Genomic DNA, 21,490 nt, shown 5'->3' on the forward strand with positions numbered 1-21,490 from the left:
AACAGGAGGTCTGCGTGGTGGAACTACGGGCGGCCGGGTTTTGTCTGTGTATCGAACACTACCAAGCAACCAAGCACTCGCAGCTTGCTTACATTAATGCAGAATCTTTAATTTCCCCAAGACGCTTGTGGGGGGTCGGAAATGGAAGAGAATCGAACAAAATTCGTCACGGGTCACAGAAAGAGAAACGTTCAGTCAAGTGGCCAAAATAAAGGTAAAATAAGTAGGTACCAATGAACGTCCTGAAGGCAACAGAGACCAAGAAGTTTGAGAAATGAATTTCCACGGTGTCCTTGGAGATGTGTGCCAAGGGTGAAGTGGTGGTAGATGTTGGGCCAATCTAAATAAGCTATTAATTAAATGTCTAGCTAAACTCCTCTCTTATGCCTGCACAGTGTCCATATCACTGTATTCTCTGCACATTAATGTGCCTATCTTAGAGCTTCTTAGAAGTTTCTATTGTATTTGCCTCGACCAACACCCCTAGGAGAACCTTCTGGGCACCCTTTGCCCTCTGTGGGGAAAAAAACTTGTCTTGCACATCTCCTTTGAACTTACCCCCCTTACCTTAAATGCGTGCCCTTGTGTTTCATCCTGGGGAAGAAAAAGATACCAGTGGTCTTCTGTACCAATGCAGCTCATAATGTTATAAACCTGACTGCACCACATCTCCCCTCTGTTTCCACCACTCCAGATAAAACTCAAGTTTGTCCAATCTTTCCTTATAGCACATGCCATCTAATCCAATAGCATCCTAGTAAATCTCTTCTATACCCTCTCCAAAGCCTGACATCCCTTTGATAGTAAGGTAATTAAAATTGAATGTACTCCAGATGCAGCCTAACTATAGTTCTATATAGCTGGAAGAGGACCTCAATCTTGTAGTGTTTGGAGGTTTGTATGCCTCACTGACCCGGAGAACTATGTTCGCTGGAGTCGGGGCCTTGTGCTTTGGCTCTTGGTAGGGTCACCCATGCCAAACGGGCCAATAAGTAGAGGCCAGACAAAGAGTAGCCCACGGTCCTCTGGGTTCAGGGTTCAGCCAGGGCTAACAATCCCGACTAAATCAAAAATAGTTCCAGAAACAACAATGATAAGATCCTTCATGCTGCCCTAAACACCAGTGGCATAACAGGCAGTAGACATTAACAATGTATTGTCCCTATACATTTAGTCTCCCAAAGTGCAAAACCTCACGTTTCTCTGGATTAAGTTCCATCTGCTATTTCTTCATCCATATCTGCAACTGATACAAAGCTTGTGTGTCCTTTGACAATCTTCTACACCATCTACAACACTATAAATTTTTTTATAATTGGCAAACTTACTAAACCTTCCACCTATTTCCATCCAGTTTATTTATCACAGACAGCAGAGGTTCCAGAATGGATCCACACAGTGCACAACTATTCACAACATTTCTAGCCAGAGTAACTCCCATTGACCACTACCCTCTGCCTTCGATGGACAAGCCAATTCTGAATCCAAAAGGACAAATCATGATGGATCCCATACATCTTAATATTCTGGAAGAGACTCCCATAAGGAACCTTGTCAAGTGCCTTACAAAAATTCATGTGGACAACATTCACAACTCTATCTTCATTAATTACCTTCATAACTTCCTCAAAAAACTTGACATAACGTCCTGCACAAAGCCATGCTGACTGTCTTTAATTAGGCCATTGTTTTGCAAATGCTCATACTTCTACCCCTAAGAACCCTCTGCAATAACTTCTCTACTATTGCCATGAGACTTACTGGTCTGTAGTTTCCATGGTTGATGCATTTTGAACATTCAAACCAGGATAGGGCACTGCCAAGTATTGTGGAACAAATGGTCCTGGGACTATAACTGCACGGTTCACTGAAAGTGGTTGTACAAGTAGACAGGATGGTGAAGCATTTAGCATGCTGGCTTTCATTTCATTTCAAGGCAGCAATATAAGGATCAGGGACGTTATATTGCAGTGATATAAGGCATTGGTGAGACCTCTCTTGGAATATTGAATGCAGTTTTGGTCACCCTGTAGAGGAAAGACATTGTCAAACTGGAGAGGATGCTGAGAGATTTACAAGGATGTTGCCAATACTGGAGAGCTTGAATTACAGGGAGACATTGGCCACACTGGATATTTATTCCTTGGAGTATAGGAAGAAGAGGGATGATTTATAAAAGCTTGTAAGATCATGAGCAACATGGATAAGGTAGAGGTCATAGTTTTTTCCTTAGGACTGGGAGTCCAAAACTAGATGGCACAGATACAAAATAAGAGGGGAGAGATTTGAAAGAGAACTGAGAGGTAACTTCTTTATACAGAAGGTAGTGAGTTCATGGAATGAGCCACAAAATGAAGTAGTCGAGATGGGTACAATTGCAACATTTAAGAGGTAGTTGGATAGGAACATGATAGGGAAGGGCTTGGATGTGGTGGTTGGTATGGACCATTTGGGCCAAAGGGCCTGTTTCAGTGTTGTATTATTCTACAACTCCATGATTACTCTCTTCCTGAACAATGGAACAACATTAGCTACTCGGCATCTCTCCAGGGCCTTGCCTGTGACTAGAGAGGACGTGAAGCCCTAGTTATCTCATTGCTTGCCACTCTCAATAACCTGGTTTATATCCTATGAGGCCCTGGGACCTTAATGTTCATTAAGAAAATGGAAGTGAGGATGCTGTGCCAGTCTACAAGTATGATTGAAATGCAAAGGCTTTAGACCCCCACTCTCAACTTATCCTGCTGGCGAATGTACAGTCTGGAATGTCTGGAAAATAAAATTGAAGATCTTAGAGCAAAGTTGCTGAACCAGAGGGATATCAGGGACAGCTATGTACCTTGCATCGTGGAAACGTGTCTATCCCCGTCATTTTGGTTGCAGTGCTGCAGCTCAATGGCTTCACAATTCTTCACAAAGACAAGACAGCAGAGTCTTTTAAAGACAGAGGAGGTGGAGTATATTTTATGATTAACTCATCATGGTGCACATACATGGCATTTTATGTCTCAGTCCCGCTCACCTGACCTGGAACATCTATCAGTCAAAATGTTACATACCTTATCTGCTAAGTGAGTTTTCTGTCATCATTCGGATAATAGTGTGCATTCCGCCTCAGGCCAATGTCAGGCAGGCACTGGAGGAGCTGAGCAGTGTAATCAGCAGGCACGAATCTGTGCACACTAATGCCTTCCCTATCATTGCAGGAGATTTCAACCAGGCCAGATTGAAGACATCTCTAAACAATTACAACGGACATATCAGCTGTGAAACCAGAGGACCCTATGCTCCTGACCCTTGTTATACCACCATCAAGAATGCTTACTGTGCCAGCCCATGCCCATGCTTTGTAAAGTCTGATCACCTGGCTGTACTTCTACACCCAGCGCATAGGCAGAAACTAAAGACTGCAGCATCAGTGTGAGGACCAAGAAGGTGAGGCAGGGGAATGCCTACGGGAATGCCTACAGGACTGCTTTGAGTACTGGAGAAGTTTTTTCCCTACTGCGGTCACTTTGCTGTACAGTTAACTGCCAGTTAACTGTCGGCTAACTATTACTTGGATTGCACTACTTGTATGTATAATCTATATTTTCATTTATATTTATCATTATTATTGTTATGAGCAGAGAGACACCACCTGCCGGAAGTAAATTCCTTGTACGTGCACATGGTACTTGGCGATTAAAGTCTGATTCTGATTCTGATTAAGTAATGGCCCATGTTGGTTAGTGTTTTTTTTCCCCTCTTTTTTGGGGGGGTTTTTTAAAAAATTTCTTTTGTTCATAAATACTATGAGTTTGGGAGGTTATTATATATTGATTATTATATATTTGAATGTCTATTTAAACTATTAACTATGTACTCTCAAACTCTCTGTATTCATGTTTCATTTATGTTTGTTTAAAATTAATAAAAAGATTTAAAAAGAAAAGGACTTGAAGGTATATCTAGTGAGGCTCTGAAAACCTGTGCAAACCAACTGGCGGGACTGTTCAAGGACATCTTCAATCTTGCACTGCTGCAGTCAGAAGTTCCCACCTACATCATACCAGTGCCCAAGAAGAGCAGGGTGAACTGCCTCAATGACTATCGTCCAGTGGCACTCATATCTACTGTGATTAAGTCCTTTGAGAGGTTGGTCATGGCTAGGGTCAATTCCTGCCTAAGAAAGGACCTGGAACCCCTGTAATTTGTTTATTGCCACAACAGGTCTACAATGGATGGAATTTCATTGGCTCTCCACTCAGCCTTTGATCACCTGGACAATAGAAAAATGCACGTCAGACTGATGTTTATTGACTGTAGCTCAGCATCAACACAATCATACTGTCCGTTCTAATGAACAAGCTTCAAAACCTGGGCCACTGTGCCTCCCTCTGCATTTGGATCCTTGACTTACTCACTGGGAGATCACAAAATGTGTGGATTGGAAATAACATCTCCTCCCTGACAATCAACACTGGCACACATCAAGGATCTGTGCTTATCCCACTGCTCTACTCTCTCTACGTACATGATGATGTGGCTAGGCATAGAATAAACCCCATCTACAAATTTGCAGCAACACAACTATTGTTTCAGAATTTCAGGCAGTGATGAGGAGGGGTACAGGAGTGAGATAGATCAACTGGTTGAGTTGTATCACGGCAACAGCCTTGAACTCAATGTCATTAAGACCAAGAAATTGACTGTGGACTTCAGGAAGGGGAATCCAATGGACCAGCAGTGGAAAGGGTGAGCCGTTTTAATTTCCTGGGTGACACTGAAGGTCCATCCTGGGCCCAACATAGTAATGCAATCATGAGAAAGGAATGAGAGCAGTTATATTTCATTAGGAGTTTGAGGAGAATTGGTATTAGTCATTGGGAGTTGGAACTGTGCCCAATCAGGGAATGGGAGTGCGAGTAGAAGAGGCAACTTCACACAGGTTTGTGATTCAAGGTTAAAAAATAAAGTGCATCTTAACAGTTTTCAGAGTTTGAAAACTGCCCAATCATAGAACAGTCTTCATGAGCAAAGGCGAATAAAAATAAGGCAGGGCGAACAGAGCAGCCATTGTATGAGTGGGGCAGTGTTAGATTGGCTTTTGCTCATCAGGCTTAGTCAAGATCCAGCTCAGGTGAAGTAAGTATCTATTAAGTTTCTTCTTCTTCTTCTTTCTTCATTCCTAGTCTGTTAGGTCACAGTTAGTGCAGTGAAAATGGCTCCAGGGGCAGTGTTGTGTTCTTTGTGTGAGATGTGGATACCCAACCTCACAGATAACCACATCTACAACAGGCACACTGACCTGTAGCTCCTCACAGAATATGTTAAGGAACTGGAGCTGCAGTTTGATGATCTTCAGCACATAAACTGCAGAAGTGATAGACAGAAGCTAGAGGGAAGCAGCCATCCCTAGATTACAAGAGGCAGGTAGTGGGGTGACTGTCAGGAGAAGGAAGGGAAATGGACAGCCAGTGCAGAATACCCTTGTGGCTATTCCCCTCAATGATATTTATACCATTTTGGATACTGTTGAGGGGGATAATCTATTGGGGGAGCAGCAGTGACCAGGTCTGGAGCTGTGGATCAGAAGAGGAGAGTTGAAGAGGACTGTAGCAATGATAGGAGATTCCATAGTTAGAGGAATAGAGACAAGATTCTGTGGATACAATTGATACCCACAGATGGTATGTTGCCTCCCAGGTGCCAGGGTCATGGATGTCTCAGATTAGGTTCACAGTATATGACAGGGGGAGGCACATTGCCAACAATGAGGTCCTGCAAAGAGACTTCAGGAAGCTAGGTAGAAAGCTGAAAAGCAGGATCTCATGGGTAGGATTGCTCCCTGTGCCATGTGCCAGTGAAGGTAAAAATAGGAAGATTTGGTGGATAAATGCATGGCTGAGTAACTGGTGCAGCTGGCAGGGCTTCAGATTTCTGGATCATTGGGATTTCTTCTGGAAAGGTACAAAACCTGTACAAAAGGGATGGGTTACACCTGAACCAGAGGGGGACCAATATCCTCATTGGCAGGATCGCTAAAGCTGTTTGGGATAGTTTAAATTAATTTGGCAGGGGGATGGGATCCAGAGTGATGGGGCAGTTGGTTTACAAACAGAGGCTGTGTATAGGGAGACAGTTAGTGAGGACAGGCTGTTGATTGGCCAAATTTTCAGTCAATGGGATAAGTTGCAATGTAAAAGAGCAATGTTACGATAGTCATTGGGGATTTCAATATGCAGGGAGAATGGGAATATCAGTTTTGTGCAGAATCCCAACAGGGAAAATTGCAAGATGCCTACAAGGTGGCCTTTTAAGAGTAGCTCATAGTTGAGTCCAGTAGGGGATCAGGTATTTTGGACTTGGTGTTGAGAAATGAACCAGAATCGATTAGAGAGCTTAAAGTAAAGGAGTTCTTTGTGGCTACTGATCACAATATGAGAGAATTTACCCTGAAATTTGAGAGGATAAAACTAAAGTCAGATGTATCTGTGTTGTAGTGGAGTGAAGGGAATTACAGAGGCATGAGTGAAGTGCTGGCTAAAATTGATTGGAAGGGGACACCACCAGGGATGACAGCAGAACAGTAATGGTTGGAAGTTCTGGGAGCAACTCAGAAGGTGCAGGATGGATACATCCCAAAGAAGAAGTATTCTAAAGGTAGGATGATGCAATCTTGGCAGATAAGGGAAGATAAAGCCAACATAAAAGACAAAGAGAGGGCCTATAATTGGGCAAAGATTAGTCGGAAGTTAGAGGATTGGAACACTTTTAACAATCAACAGAAGGCAATTAGAAAAGTCATAAAAAGGGAAAAGATGAAATATGAAAGTAAACTAGCCAATAATATCAAAGAGGATACCAACAGTTTCTTCAGAGATATACAGAGTAAAAACAAAGTGAGAGTAGATATCAGACTGCTGAAAAATGATGCTGGAGAGCTAGTAATGGGGGACAAGGAAATTGTGGACAAACTGAAAAAGTACTTTGCATCAGTCTTCACTGTGGAAGACCCTAGCAGTATACCGGAAGTTTGAGGGTGTCAGGGGATAGAACTGAGTGAAGCTGCATTACTAGGGAGAAGATGCTTGGTCTGAAAGGTCTGAAGATAAGCAAATTACCAGGGCCATATGGTTTATACCCCAGGATTCTGAAAGAGGTTGCTGAAAAGGTTGTGGAGACATTAGCAACAATCTTTCAAGAATCAATAAATTCTGGCATGGTTCCGGAGGACTGAAAAATTGCAAATGACACTCCACTCTCCAAGAAGGGAGAAAGGCAGAAGAAAGGAAATTATAGGCCAGTTGGTCTGATCTCATTAGCTGGGAAGATGTTGGAGTCCGTTGTTAAGGATGTGGTTTTGGGGTACTTGGAGGCACATGATAAAATAGGCCAAAGTCAGCATGATTTCCTCAAGGGGAAATCTTGCCTGACATATCTGTTGGAATTCTTTTAAGAAATAATAAGCAGGTTGAACAAACCCATGTATATATGCAGCAAGACCTAGATATCTCATAAATGGCATGTACATTTTACCATGCAATGGCCATCTCTAATAAAAGAGGGTCTTATTACAAATGTTTAACATTCAAAGGCATGACCATTGCCACCATCCATACTCTGAGAGGAGTTGTCAACCAGAAACATAACTTAAATATAGTAATCACATGTACTGGACAGAGGCCGAGCATCCTGAAGTGAACCACTCATTTCTGACATCCTTTGACCATCCCGTCATCCATAAAGCACAACAGTAACATAATGGAAAACTTTCTACTTGCCTGCGTGATGGTAATACAAACAACTCCAAAGAAGTCTGATACCATCCAAGACCAAACAACCCGCTTGACTGATATCTCATCAATGATTTTTCTCTCCTCCACTGCCAACAGTATGTAACAATTACGAAATGCACTGTGTTACTCACCCTCCTTATTCAGAAGTCTGTGACGTTTACCATCATTAAGAACAAAGGAAGCATGCAGATCAGGACACCTCGGCCTATATGTCGTTTAAATCATACTGCATTTAATGTGAAGATAAATTGTTGGTCCCTCACACTGGTCAGGCCACACTTTGAGTATTGTCAACAGCTTTAGGCCCTCTCTCTCAGAAAGGATGTATTATCATTGGAGAGAGTCCAGAGGAGGATGATTGCAGGAATGAAGGGGTGAACATAAGAGGAGTGTTTGGCAGCCTTGGGCCTTCACTCGCTGGAATTTAGAAGGATGCATGGGGATCTCATTGAAACCTACTGAAGGTTGACAGGACTAGATAGGGGGGATGTGGAGAGGATGTTTCCTTTGGTGGGGTTATCCAGAACTAGAGGGCACAGTCTCAAACTTGAAGGGTGACCTTTGAGGACAGGAGTATGGAGGAATTTTTTTAGCCAAACAGTGGTGAATTTGTGGAATGCTCTGCTACAGGCTGTGGGTGAGGACAAGTCTGTGGGTATATTTAAAATGGAAGTTGATAGATTTCTGATTGGTCGGGGCATCAAGGGATATGGTGAGAGGGCAGATGTGTGGGGTTAAATGGGATCTGGGATCAGCCATGATGAAATGGTGGAGCTGATTTGATGGGCTGAGTGGCCTATTTCTGTTCCTATGTCTTATGGTCTTATTGCTGGATATAAATACCATAACTCCCTGACTGACAGTGCCATGAGAATACCTTCACCAGATGGACTGCAGAATTTGAAGACGGAGTTCACCATTACCTTCTCAAGGGCAATTAGGGATGGACAATAAACTCTGATCTTGCCAGTGACAATCAAATTCTGAAAATTAATATTTAGAAAATCTGATAGTGATGAAACTGCCTGGCATGAGACCTGTTCACAAGGAAAAAAGGAGAACCTGGTTATTGCAACGTTAATTTGATCTTTCACATGAATGAAATGTAAAACCTTTGATCGACATCTGATTGATGTCTTTATTTTGCAAAGTATCCAAAGAAATGTTTGGAAATGAATATATTTAATCAGTTCCTTATTATCTGACACTACACATAATTAAATTTGTAAACCAGTTTATACTGAGGTTTAAGGTTTTCCAATACGGTACTCAGTTAAATATGATGTAACTGCCACACCTTATTTAACGTGATTGTATCTTATTGGATTTATCATTATCTATTATCAAATGTCGTGAGAATTTATCTTTGCTTTTGTATTCAATAAGTTTGTTTGTCCCAGATACTCTATTTAATTTGCTTATCACTATTGATATTAATCTCAAAAGAATTTAGCAATGCTTCTGTTTAATGTAAAACCATCAAACAAACAGGCAGTAATTAAGTTAACACAGTTTAATACATTTACAGTAATTCAACACTGCATCTAATATCCAAGGAACTCTGACATGATCTAATAGGGTCCAAATTGAATATTGTCTCAAGAGTTATTGCCAATGTTATGAAGAATATTTAATACGATCATATGACTGTCCTTTGCTACTTTCATGGGTGTATTAGGTTACCTTAATAAATACTATCATCAATAGTTTTTAATACTCTGGAAAAGGACCATTGAATGGAGTGAATGGTGGGAATCTAACACTGTATTCACAGTAGCGAGGGATCTCTGTGTAGGAGTTAACCACCAAGTTCTTCATGCAGATTTCTTGGTTATTTTGTGTCTTGGGATGTCAAACTATCTATCAGCTCAGGATGAAACAAAATATCCCTTGACATACTTTCATCGAACAATAGCAGGACTCAACAGTGGTGTATCCAAATATTTCCTCCAGTCAACATAATTAGTGCTGGAAGGCGTTAGCTGATGTTTTCTTTTGGAACTGCTGATTGGCTACATTGATTTCAGGGTGTGCTTGAATTTGTGTATTATTTGAATGGGTTACCAATTCTTTTATTTTAAAAGATTAGTTAATTTTTAAAATATATTTTTCTTTATCGTGTTGTACTTTACAGTTTTAATGTGGTTGAAAACAATTTACAAGGAATCTTTTTTTGCAATAATTTATATTTGTTTTTTCAGTTGTCTTTCATCATCAGAAACAACCGACAACAGTGAAATGCACTTTTGATAGAACAAGCTGCATATTAACTACTTTACAGTGTTGACAACACTTAAAAATGCTTAATTGCTATGGGACACTTTGAGGCATCCTGAAGATGGAAAAGCATTGTATGAAGACAGGTATTGTTTTTAGTTCCTTTTTGTTATTCCAAATCACTCTAACTCAAACATTCAGCAGAATAGTTAACAAAATGTACAGGAACTGCACATGCACTTAATATGGAGGCACAAGAGGTGACAGATGCTGGAATCCAGAGTTACCAGTTCCTTTCTTCCCACAGATGGTGCTCAAGCTGCAAAGTTCCTCCAAATGATTGCTTTGTGTTCCAGACATTTATAATGAATGGAAAGAGGAAATATCTATGTAACAGGCAGGGGAAATCATCATTGTTCATGGTGATTACTCACTGTACGTTAGGAAGAAATGATTTTAATATTCTGGTATATGGTAGAAATTGGTCTGTTAACAATATAATACATTACGGTAGGCTTAATAAAACAGATTGTCGAAATAAATAAAAAAAGGTACTCTGGATGTGTATGTCTTGCAAATCTTTGTGCTAGTATGTGGGCTTATTGGCAGCTGTGTAACTCAATTTTAAATTTCCTTACTTGTTCAAACATACAGTGTCTATAAAAAGAATTCACCCCCCTCCCAGATGTTTTCATGTTTTATTATTTTACAACACTGAATCACAGTGGATTTAATTTGGCCTTTTTTTTACACTGATCAACAGAAAAAGACTCTTTCATGTCAAAGTGAAAACAAATCTCTACAAAGTGATCTAAATTAACTAAAAATATAGAACACAAAATGATTGACTGAATAAGTATTCACCCCGCCCCCCCCCCCCCCCCCAATATGACCTGGTACAGCCAATTGGCTTTAGATGTCACATAAATGGAGATCTGTTTTTGGAGACCTGTGTGCAGTCAGGGTGCTTCAATTGATTGTAGTAAAAATACTCCTGTGTCTGGAAGATCCAATTGCTGGTGAGTCAGTATCCTGGCAAAAACGACACCATGAAGTCAAAAAAACACTCCAAGCAACTCCACGAAATGGTTATCGAAAAACACAAGTCAGGAAATGGATACACGAAAATTTCCAAGTTACTGAATATCCCCTGGAGTACAGTTAAGTCAATAATCTAGAAATGAGAAGAATATGGCACAGCTGTAAATCTGTCTAGAGCAGGCCGTCCTCAAAAACTGAATGAGCGTGCAAGAAGGGGACGAATGACGGAGGCCACCAAGAGACCTTTGAAAACTCTGGAGGAGTTACAAGCTTCAGTGGCTGAGATGGGAGAGACTGCACGTACAACAAATGTTGCCCGGGTGCTTCACCAGTCACAGCTTTATGGGAGGGTGCCAATGAGAAAGCCAAATTTGAAAAAAAATTCACATGAAGTCTCAGCTAGAGTTTGCCAGAAGGCATGTGGGAGACTCTGAAGTCAGCTAGAAAAAAGTTCTATGGTCTGATGAAATCAAAATTAAGCTTTTTGCCTATCAGACTAAACGCTATGCTTGGCCTAAGCCAAACACTGCACCTCATCAAAAACAAACCATTCCTCCTGTGAAGCATAGTGGTGACTGCATCATGCTGTGGGGATGCTTCACTGTGGCAGGCCCTTGGAAGGCTTGTGAAGGTAGAAGATAAAATGAATGCAGCAAAACACAGGGAAATCCTGGAGGAAAACCTGATGCAGATTGCAAGAGAACTGTGACTTGAGAGGATTTGTTTTCCAGCAAGACAACGACCCCTAGATAAAGCCAAAGCTACACAGTAATGCTTAAAATAACAAAGTTAATGTCCTGAAGTGACCAAGTCAGAATCCAGACCTCAATCCAAATGAGAATTTGTGGCTGGACTTGACAAGGGCTGTTCACTCACGATCCCTGTGCAATCTGACAGAGCTTGAGAAGTTTTGTAAAGAAGAATGGGGGGAAATTGTGTTTAATAATTGTGATAAATTTAGACTAATTTGTTTTCACTTTGACGCAAAAGAGTCTTTTCTGTTGCTCAGTGTTAAGAAAGTAAAATTAAATCCACTGTGATTCAATGTTGTAAAACAATATAACATGGAAACATCTGGGGGGTTGAGTATTTTTATAGGCACTGTATCAGTACTGTAGCAATTGGGGTAAAGAAACTACTTAGCACTCAACCTGACATGTTGATGTTAGTATCTACGTAACTCCTTTTATTTTTATAACTGAATCACTGAAGCAATAGAAGCAGGATTAGGCCACTATGTCCCTCAGGTGTGCCCCGGCATTCCCTATCAGCCTTGTTCTCTTCCCCACTTGATCCTATGTTGCCTCAAAGAGCCAAATTCTATCCACTTTATCCAGAATATGTGAACAGTTCAAAGGACAATGTATTCCAAAGATTTCACATCAGCCCTTCATGCAGGTGATGTCCTCCCTTGCTCTATTCTGTACTGATTGGGGAAATAGCTTCCCAATACGTCATTGTCATTTCCTCTCAAACGGCAGAGTTTCAAAGAGATCACCTCCCATTCTTCAAAGATCCATTGACTTATTTTTCCCCCTAAGGTTTTATTTTATTTTAAAATTACCAATATACAGTATATTTTTATAATACCAATCTCAGTTGCAGATATACTGTTCCATTTTCTTACAAGATTTACATTATATCACAGCTCCAATTTTTATTTTTGCATATGGTCCCTGAGCATAAAGTCCAAGGATTTTGTATAGGATTCAGTTATTCATTGTGTAATGTCAGAGCAGCCCAAACATGTCATTCTTCACCATAGAAACTTTGCAGCTATTGAAACTAACTTCAGCTGTTCGGCTTGAACCTTGACAAAGACCACTGATAAAGTCCAGCTCTTCCTAGCAGTAAACGGATGATGCTCTCATCACACTGCAGCTGCTTCGAGGCAGTGAAGCTGACACTCCAGCTGTGCCTGAACAATTGGATGTGGAGAGCTTTTCTCACTATTAGCCAAACAAGGAAAATGTTGATGCTTGGCTGTAGGTTCTGGAGCTGAGACATTATTTCAAATGGTTTTGACAATCTGCCTATGGAACCACCTGACAGGATCTACCACTTCCATTTCTCACAGGGCCCTGAGGACATCCTATGCAGATCACTAACACACTGACTTATGCTCAAAGGTGTTCTACTACGCAAGCATTTCCAACAGGGACATGGTACCTCAAGGTCCAACTGCATTAAATGTTGTAAGACCACACAGTTGGCTCTATCCTTCATAACATCAAGGACAGATGGCAGCTCAGAGCCTAGTGCCACCCGATTTCATACACACACAGCGACTGAGGGTCCCATGTATTCTGTTTTGTAATTCCAAAGTATAAATTAATTGAAAGCAAGATCACAGAGCCAGGAATGTGTGTATTAGATACGTTTTCACTTTAAGTGAGAAGCACACATATGAACTGGTGTTGTAAGGATGAATGCCATTCACATACTTCATACATATAACCCATAATGAATTATGCAAAGAACAAAGACCACTCAATAAATAATATATTTACAATATTACTCAAATATTACTGAAATATTAACTACATGCCTCTGCATTCTGCTTAAATATAAACAACTCAATATAGAATGCAGCTCAACTTGTATGTGCGCGCGCGTGCGTATATACACACACACACACACACACACACACACACACACACTTATCTATCTATATAATACAGCTACATAACAGCATAATAAATTCAGGTGTGAACATTAAATCACTGGAAGATTTCTTATACTTGTGGGTTAAGGTCTTTCCTGACAGTGAGGTTACTCTGCTGTGGGACACTCTCAGGTTCTGGGGCGTCCTGATGGCGGGTTCAGGATTTGACTCTGGGAGTGCCAGAAGTGGTTCTGACAGCTCTGGGCATCCTTCTACTGTACTTGTTGGCATCCTGAAACATGCTGCTTAATCTACTGATCAACCCCAGGCCACCAGACAAAACTTCAAGCCAACACTTTCATTTGGATCACATCTAGGTGACTGGCATGTAGCTCCTTCAACATTTTAGTTCTCAGCTTGGATGGTACATCAACTCTTAATCCCCACATAAGGCAACCCCCACCAAGTCCATCCTGGTGCTGGTAAAAATGGGGATCTTGAATTTCTGCTGTACATTCCAGCCATTTTGCATTGCCACCTCTGGCATAATAGGGAGACTTTTGATTTGCATTAGGGGAATATGTCAAGAGGAGTGCCCTCTTTTGTAAATTTTTCAGGTATTTTGTTTTACAAAGGTAAATGGGACAATCCGCCAGCATTTGCATGATTGAATTTGATCGTGTAATTGTGCCCTCCAAGAAGCAGAGCATTTGTGCTGTTGTTGATAATGGGACACCTTTTTGTGGATTGAAAATGGATGCCAGTGGTTGATGAGTAGCAATGGGGTAAACTCTCTCCCATGCAAGTAACGGTTGAAATATTTTACACCCCAAACCAGACTCAAGGCTTCTCTGTCAATCCATGCATAATTATTCTCTGTGGTAAGGGAACATGATGCAAGGGCTACAGGATATTCACTTCCATCACTCATAACATGTGACATGACTGCACCTAAACCATAAAGATGTGGATCATAATGTGTGAGTACAGTATCTAATGTCACCATTTCCTTTACCTTTTGGAAAGCCCCCTCACACTGCTTTGCCCATTGCCATTTTTTGTGATTCTGTGGTAATGTGTTCAAGGAATGCAGCACATAGACCAGATTTGGCAGGAACCTGTTATAGTAACAGGATCCCAACTATAACACATCCTCTGGCCTTGGGGCATCCTCCACTGCTTGAATTTTCTCAGAGATTTTGGAGACGTTCCTCGTCATCTATACCAGTAACAATAATGTCATCCACATAACATTGAGTGCCTGGGAAGCCTTGCAGCACCTGGTCCTTCAGAGTGCAAGTACAGATGCTACTCCATAAATAAGCCTATTATAGGGATAAACCCCGTTACGAGCGCTTATGGTGAGAAACACTTTGGACTCTTCTTCCATCTCCTTCTGTAGCTAGGCCTCAGCTAAGTCCACTTTGCTGAAGTGTTTTCCTCCAAAAAGATCTGCAAATATATCTTCTATCTAGGGTAGAGTGTATGATCTACTTTCAATATTGGGTTAATGGTGACTTTAAAATCACCACAGATTCTTCTCAGCTACTGGGTCCACTGGTGTTGCCCATGGGCTCCACTCACCTTGGAAAGAATCCTTTCAGCCTCCATGTGATCTATCTCACTGGCTACTTTATCATGGATGGTATAAGGAACCAGATGGGCTTTGTAAAACTCAAGTGTGGCATCTTCATTTAACACTATTTTACTCTTGTTATGTTTGTGTTTTCCAATGTCACCCTCGAACATCCTGTGGCATCATCCTGTACTCTTCTTAATTAGCTTTCAGTTGACTCTGCTGCAGGGGATGTGGCATGCAAATTGTGGCTGGATCTCCAATGAAATTGTAGCTGTCTCAGCCACCCATGCTGCCACAATGCCTGCTCCCCTGCTTTTACCACACGCAAGCCCAAAGTGGCTTGTTGGTAGTTATATTTCACTATTATGAATGTCATTCTCACAGGAGTTATCTTTTTTAAATATAAATTCTTAGTTGGGTATTTGCAAGCATCAGTTCAATATTTTTGAAATGCTGCTGAAATGCATATTGTGAAATGACTGAAACAGCCGTGCCAGGTCCAAATTTACTTTTATTAATCTGCCATTGACTTCTGTTGTAAACCATATTGTTTGTCTATTGTTAGTTTTCTCATTGTAAATCTCAAGTCTACTCAATCCTATTACTCTCATCATTAATTAATCAACAGCATGCAGATTAGTGCTCGTTTTGAGACTGCAACTTGACTTTTTATCTTTATCTTCCCTGTGCAATCATTTATTTATGTCTGCCCCACATGCCCTTTGTATGTCTCCTACTTTGTTGCATTTTCTGCAAGTTTTGGGCTTTAAACCTGTATTGGTCTGATGGATTTGAGCCCTGTCGCAATGATAACACAAATTGTTCAGCCAGGCTGGTTTCTGTTTAGACAATGCAGTTTTGTTTGTGCTCACTTTCATTTCCGACTGCAATTTAGTCACATGTCTGTCTGCTGTTTCTACTAATACAGCTATTTCAACCACTCTTTTAAATGCAAGTTGTGCTTCAGTTAGGAACCATTTTTGGATGCTTTCTTGTGAGATTGCACAAACTAGATGATCTCTCAGTGCATCATTAAGCTCAATGCTGAACTGCCAATCTCTTCAATTCAGCCCCATACACTGAAAGGGCTTCCCCTTCCTTTTCATTCCATTTATGAAACCTAAAGCATTCTGCAATCAACAATGATTTTGATTCTAAATGTTCCTGTAGTACTTCCACAACATAAGCTAAGCTCGTTTTCAGCTGGTTTGGTTGGAGCAGTCAAACTTCTAAGCAAACTGTATGCTTTTCCACCCAATGCACTCAACAAAACTAGTGCTTGTTTCCCATTTGCTTTAAAATACTGCTTAATTCCTTTAGTATACATATTCTAATTATCTCTTGAGCAATTGAATGCATCTAACTTTCCAATCAAACCAGCCATTTCTGCTCTTTTTAAAATTTATGATTATCCCTGGTACTCACTGTTTATGAACGCATGCATTCACCTGTTTCTGCCTTTTTCAAAACTCCATCGTCTCTTCCCTTCCAAAGAGCAGGAGCTGCCATATTCTTTTATCTTGAACGTCTTGCTGTGCTTTTCTTTAACACGAACATATTGTGGTAGTCATCTTGGGCTTGTTTAAAACTTCCTCATTGCCAGTGTTATGCTTTGTAACTCTAAAAGATAAAATTAATTGTGGGGAAAAACACAGAGCTGGGAATTCGTATCATAGTTTTGTTCTTAATTTAAGCAAGGTGCGCACACATGGCATGGTGATGTAATGACGTATGCCATTCACTTACTTCATACATATAGCCCATAATTAATTTACAATATTACTGAAATATTAAGTGCACAACACAATGGATACATTTCTTTCTCTTTGGAGATCTGTGCATCACATCTCTGTGGACTTGATCCATTTTCAATACCCAGGTGGAATGGAAAGTGTCTCAGAGACTTCAGCAGCAGAGGAGGAAGATGTGGGACACACCTGTGCAATATACAACAACAGCAAGAACAAGCATCATCCCAGCTTATGTTTCATCATACTACATTTTCCCTTTAGTTCTTGGTACATGTTCCAGCTTGTCTAAAGCATAATCAAAAATCCTTCAGAACAAAGGATTGGTTAGAAACCAGTTGACAAAACATAGTTTAGCTGTTGTTCACTTTAATTCCTAAGGCCAGTTTCAAACGTCATTCTGCAGACTAATGGTAGAGCCAAACACAAGACCCCAATGTTATGGGTAGTTTTGACCTTTTACACTGCACTAGAAATTTGATGCATCACACAAACAAGGCATCTGAGAACTTAGTCTCGGCTTTGCATTTCACACCCATTCATTTTGACTGAACTACTAATGTCCATTCTCCTTCCCAACACCACTTTGAAGAACTCTTCCATCTTGTGTTTGTGAGAATTTTTGCCACAAGTCTTTGTTAGCTGCCCCTTTTGGAGTAGCACAAAGCTGTCACATCTCCGATCGGTCCATGAATTAATCGATTTTCTTTTGCACTATTTATTTACCTTTGTCATTTATAGCAGTGTAATTTTATGTTTGCACTGTACTGCTGCTGCTGCTGCTGCTGCTGCTGCTGCTAATCAACACATTGCCTGTCACATAAATCAGTGATAATAGATCGGATTCTGATCAGGCTTTTCCTGCCAGGTACGTTACAGGCCTGATCTGCTGTACATGTCCAGCAGCTCTGGACTGATCTCACACCAGAAAGCTAAATGAAAATCAGCTTGCAAGCTATTGCTTCTGGAGGCATTATTCATCTGTTCCTTTTCTCTTCTCTAACTGTGGGTTGCCTCTTAGTTCTTATTTAGCATTGATTTAGGACAAAGGCATCACTGATTCTCTGTCAGGCTCTAAGACATTTCTAGTGTTGCAGCAATTCATCAGCAGCTTTGTTTCAACATGAATCACCAGAGTCATGAGATGTCAATGAAAAAATATGAGACAGAATTACAATATCATCCTTTTACCGATTCTCTTTTATATGTAATTTGTTGTTTTTGTTGGTTTAATGTTAACATCAAATGTACAAGGTAAGAAGCTGCAAAGCATTTCCTAACAATTCTTCTTACTGATTCTGTGATAGATTTTATTGATTGAGTATCCACGTTCGTTTTCCAATGTCCGTGTCTGAGTTTCCCAAAATGTTTTTGTGAAGGTCCCATTTCCATTGAGTTGTGGAACTCTAATATGCATGGTGAAAGGAGTGATATCAAGACCTTCAAAAACAAAATCAAAACTTCAGGCTGACACCAGATGATATTTTGGAGGAAGTAAAGCAATTATTACTTAGCTATTGAGTTAATTTCACATCCTTCCATTATTGCAATCTCGCCTGTCTTTCACACTCCCTACTGTGTAAAGGGAAGCTATGTTCTTCTAGGTTGATTGCACACCACCACTGTCATTCTCATTTACTTGTCTGCAATGGCATGGTTGGCTTCAGCCATCTCACTTCAAAGATCTCCCTTGTCTTGATTTGACTATACACCACCTCCCTCATTCATCCTTACCTGGATGTTGTCTTTAATCCTTGCTTTACTGCAACTCCTGCAGTGGGAAGAAGCCTCTCAATTATTGTAGTGGTAGACTGCCCCAGAAGGTCACGTGAGTGGCAACATTGCTTTTGATGTAATTAATGTTAAAGAACAGCATTGGAAGCATTGACTAGAATGCAATGAACAAAGAGGCATTTCCTCTTGTAAACTTTTTAAAATTATGAATGAAGTTTATTTTGATTAAATAAAAAAAACGGAATGCTGGAAGCACTTTGCAGGTCAGGTGGTACTTTTGGTAAAAGAAACAGGTTTAACATTTCGTGTTGAAGCAGGTTCATCTTGTGACTCATACTGCACGTATTGAAAGGTACTGGCATGCAGAGCAGTGTGGATAGTTTACACAAATCACTTTAATGTGTAAGTACAATTTATGAATTAGTGTCTTGTCTTTTATTGTAGGATGATTCAAATACAAATTATCACTCACTGCAATTATACTGCGTTCATTTCATAAATAGTCCTTCCATTTCTGAAGTTTTGTGAATTCTTTTAATGCATCAATTTGGGAATTAGACAGGGCACTTTCAGTCATGTATTTCAGGAGTACTTTTGACCAGCATAGCAGCTAACTCACGCACTTGAGATCTTGGTCCTTTGGCAAGAAGGTACGTGACAGTCCGAGATCAAGCTCTGTTGTAATTCAGTGTAATATGTATGTGGATACACGCACGTTATTGCCCACCGGCATTTTGTAGGCTCCTACCCCTGTACCAATCCTGAGCATTCCCCTTCCTTTCAATTTCCCTGCTTTCTATCATCCCTCCACCTCACTACTCTCACCATTGCTTGGTCCATTGCTGTTCATTTTGTATTAAACGATATTATTTGCTGATGATAGAACTATATTTTATAGCGGGGAACATCTGAAACAACTTTTGGGTACAGTGGAGAAAGAACTAAAGAACAAAGAACAATACAGCACACTAAAAATTACAAAGAAATGGTTTGATACTAACAAATTATCACTGAATCTATGTAAAACTAAATTCATAGTATTTGGAAACCATGTACCAAATTCATATAGTAAACTCAGAATAAATGACGTTGAAATTGATAAGGTATCTGAAACAAATTTTTTTGGAGTGGTAATAGATAGTAAATTAAGCTGGAAACCACATATAAATTATGTCAAAGCAAAAATGTCAATATCTGTTGCAATACTGTACAAAGCACAAGATTTCATAAATCAGGAATCTTTGTATACATTATACTATTCACTTATAGTCCCATACATGACTTAATGTGTTGAGGTATTGGGAAATACATACAAAACAAATACGGACTCGATTTTTCTTCTCCAAAAGAAAGCCATACGAATTGTAAATAAGACAAGTTATTATGTGCCAAACAAGCCACCATTTATTCAGCTAAACACTTCAAAATTAAGAGATTTCATAGATTTTAAAATACAAATTATGTAAAAAGTAAAAAGTGGACAGTTACCACAAAGTATCCAAAGGTTGTTTAAAATGAGAGAAAGTCAACAGGATTTGAGAAGAACATATATATTTCAAAAACAAAGGGTAAGAACAAATGTAACAAATCATTGTATTTCAGTCCCCTCTGAATCTATGGAACAGTTGTAGTGAGAATTTAAAAACATGCACCACACTTAACAAGTTAAAAAAATTATTTAAAAATAATTTAATGAACAAATATAGAATACATGATTTAAAATGAATGGGAGTAATGTAAATAAATTATGCTTAGAATTGGATTTTGTGTTAAAAGATTATTAAATTTTTTGTCTTGATGTGATGATTGACATCAAATATTTTTGTTAAAGTAAGGGGGTAGGCATAATAAGCTGGAGCTTACGCCTACACCCTTTTGGTCTGTTTTAAAGGTTTTTATTATTTAGTTTTGTCTTATGAAATTATCATTTGAAAGATTGTTGAAAATGATGCTTTTTGTTATGTTTGTACTGACGGAAATAAAATTTCTCTCATTCACTGCCTTTGCTAGCTGCTCATTGTCTCCCAGAGTCTCTCCTGATTACTGATTGAACACGCCTCTGGGTGTCCCAGCAACCACAATGCCCAGAGCTCAGGAGTCAGCCCAAAAACTCCTAACCTCTGCCAGAAACCTTAGGAGAATTTTCAGCTGCTTGTCCAGTCCTTCCTTAGGTAGGCAGAATACGGTATCCTGCTGGTCTGCAGGAAAGCTGATGTGGATTTAGATTTATTTATCACATGTACATTGAAACACACAGTGAAATGTGTCATTTGCACTAACAGCCAACAACAGCCATGGATGGGCTGGGTGGAGCCTTTAAGTGTCACCACACATTCCAGCCACCAACATAGCAGACCCACAATGCTTGGCAGAACAATACAGAACACAACAAAACAGAATACAACAAGCACCAGCAGCAAAATGAGGCCCATCTATCCGTCCCTAGGCACAGTCCACTAACCCCAAGACAGGCTGCCTTCTCCAGCCTCCAGCAGTCTCATGGATCCATGAACAATGGACCCCGACTTCCCTGGTGGATTCATAGAAATTTGCAGTCACAGGCTCTGGCCTTCAGGCCTCAGCTTCTGAACTTTTGATCAACCTTCAGGCTTTGATGTTGGTGGATTTGTCTTGTAATGATGCGGAGATAGTTGGGGAGGAGAAGTGCTGAGCAGGAACATTTCAATCATTGTTATCATTCTATATATACTTATAACCCTAAACTCATGGAGCATCTCTTTGCTGCACTGTATAAATCGACAGGTCTAAAGGCTAAGTGGGAAAA

The 21,490-nt window shown here is 40.1% G+C and overlaps 1 long non-coding RNA gene across 1 annotated transcript; it reads left to right on the forward strand.

Moving 5' to 3' along the window:
• The first annotated feature begins 20 nt into the window (after positions 1 to 20).
• Positions 21 to 10,108, forward strand: LOC132398080 (uncharacterized). Its single transcript, XR_009513539.1, has 3 exons — positions 21 to 214; positions 3,207 to 3,575; positions 9,983 to 10,108. It is a non-coding gene; the product is annotated as an uncharacterized LOC132398080 (long non-coding RNA).
• Positions 10,109 to 21,490: the final 11,382 nt, after the last annotated feature.

The sequence above is a fragment of the Hypanus sabinus genome, chromosome 8 (assembly GCF_030144855.1).
Source record: "Hypanus sabinus isolate sHypSab1 chromosome 8, sHypSab1.hap1, whole genome shotgun sequence".
In the NCBI taxonomy this organism is placed as follows: Eukaryota; Metazoa; Chordata; class Chondrichthyes; order Myliobatiformes; family Dasyatidae; genus Hypanus; species Hypanus sabinus.